Raw genomic sequence first — 2,497 nt, forward strand, 5'->3', positions numbered from 1 at the left:
CACATCTCATACAAGACCAAGTCACCTTGACGAATTCAACATCTAATGAAATATGATCACCTTAATCATGTGCATTTCAATTTTTGTACATTCCCATGACTAAATCATATCTGTCTCTTCTCCAGGGCCATCACATGAAGAACAGGCATCAACGACAAGGAAAATAAAAGAGGGTGAGAAGCAACTGTGTGAGTTACTGGCAGTCTGGCCAAGCACATTCTCTGCAATGTCCAAGAGGACGGAGGAAGCCAGCTCAAACATTTGTGGAGTGATGTCGCAGATTCTTGCAAAAATATCTTCCATTGAGCAAATGGCCTTCTCTCCACAATGTCCCAGAGACTCACAAAGCTCTGTGAACTATGAATACCAACATGTCTACCACCTTACACAGGATGGCACAGATGCAGGCTCCAAGGTGTCACGGATCTCCTACAATCTGGTCTCCTGCAGAGGCATAGAGGCAGCAGTGATGTGTTGCTGGCCCAGGAGAAGGTTGATAGTGATAAAGGAGAAGAAAATGCACACCCCTCTCAAAGCATTGGCATGTCTTACTTATTGCCACCCCTTCAACCAGTACCCAACATACTGTCTCTCCTCCCATTGGCCCAATCTACCCCTGCACAGGTATAGGTAGAACAGTCTTTGGTGAGACCCTCATAGGCTCCAACACTCAGAGGTTGTCGGCCATGAGCACCTTAAAAGTCAAAGCAGGGATCAGAACAGCCTACTCTAGCTCTGGTGATGCCAAACAGATAACACCATGTAGAAGTGCTTGTGGAGGGGGCAGGGGATGTGACAGTTACTTTGGCCCAGTGTGAGTGAATAACTGAACCTTCAAGCTATTAGTGAATGCCTGGCATCCCAAGCAGCAATGTGATCGGCCATTATCAGAATCCTCATCTGGTGAGAAGTGCTGAGCAGTTTATTCCTTGTGTCCTCGCTGTTGCACTGTGTTCTGCAGAACACAGCTCACCATAACTATCTTGGAGCCCTGGCTGGTGAGTACTGAAGGGCATCTCCAAACCTGTCCAGGCACTTGAAGAGCAACTTAAGCATGCTGATGGCTTGCTCAATGATACACCTGTTTGTCATATGGTTTATGTCGTAGCACTCCCGGTGTGCATCAGTGGGGTTCCTCAGAGGTGTCATCAACCAGGTTTGAAGGTGTTATTTTTGTCACCTAGCAACCACCCTTTAAAAGACTGGTTGTAGGTCTGAACATGTCAGAGATATTGGACGACCACATTGTGAAAACATCACAGTAGCTCCCAAGCAATCTGCTGCAGACCTGCATGAACCTTGTCTTGTGGTTTCACATTGATAGAATGAAATTCCTTGCAGTTGACGAATGGTCCTGGTTGATCTGAGATGCGTGGACTGCCACATGTGTGCAATAAATGGCACCCTGCACCTTTGGGGAGCTAGCCAGAGACACAAATCCGAATGCCCACTCATGTTGGCTATTGTCATCACATGGGAAGTTTACATACTTCCCAGTCCTGGCAAACAATCCACCTAACACCTAGCTTATGCATTTACATGTAGTTGACTGCAAGACCCTCAATATGTCCAGTAGTGTCCTGGAAGTAACTTGTAGAGTCACTGGTAATACATGGCCACCAGGTCCAACTGGTAGCAGATCTCCTAGGAGGCAGCAGACGTCTATGACCACCTAATATGACAATCTCAGCCTTTGGAAAGATCGCTCTTCTGAGAGATCAAGGAAACTGAGCCTCTGTTTGTACACCCTGCTACATGGGTGGTGCGTCCTACGAACTCAGGCTGTCAGTTACTCCTTTCTCTGTAGGCCACCTGCAGCTCCCTCCACAGCATGCTTTTGCTGCTGATGATGCTAATTCCCTTCCTTGTTTAAAGTCCGAGCAAAAGCAGCCACCCCTCCTGATGTTCTCTGTGTGAACACCTCCAAACTGTATAAATAAGTCTTTCACAATAAATACTATCACCAAACCATTTACCAAAGGAAACTAAGAAGTGCCGCTCAATCTTGCCTCAGTTTCAATGCTGAGTTTGTTAACCTCTTTAAGGTCTTTAGGATCAACAAATGACTCTTGCGTTCTATGAACAGTATCAGAATCAATTTAGGACTGAAGTCGGATACAGTGAGTATTTATCACTTGCAACCACCAACTTGTGAAACTCTAACTTACACTGCAGTGTCATCGGCGGCAAGCATAAAAGTCTCAAAATTTTCAGTCAAAGATTGTGAAAACCTTCTGGTTTCAGTCATGCACCAAGACCAAAAGTGCAAGCAATAGAAATTATGTATACCTCTCAGCCTACTCTAGTTTTACAGTATTAGCACAGGTTAATAAGTAACGAAAATCAGACCAAAGCTCATCCCGATAGCTCAGTTCTTAAACGTAATGGTTTGCAATGTAATGAACCATGCAAGACACCGGGATCATTTGCTGATTAGTTGATCTCGGTCAGGTGATAGTGCCTTTGGCCTCATCAACCCTAAGCGAAGAAGCAGAGG

General features: G+C 45.5%; 1 protein-coding gene across 3 annotated transcripts in view; it reads right to left on the bottom strand.

Moving 5' to 3' along the window:
* LOC137369202 (uncharacterized) overlaps positions 1-2,497 on the bottom strand; it is a 267,684-nt gene that overhangs the window by 246,473 nt on the left and 18,714 nt on the right. The gene's annotated exons all lie outside the window — the stretch shown is intronic.

Source organism: Heterodontus francisci, chromosome 4, assembly GCF_036365525.1.
Source record: "Heterodontus francisci isolate sHetFra1 chromosome 4, sHetFra1.hap1, whole genome shotgun sequence".
NCBI lineage: Eukaryota > Metazoa > Chordata > Chondrichthyes > Heterodontiformes > Heterodontidae > Heterodontus > Heterodontus francisci.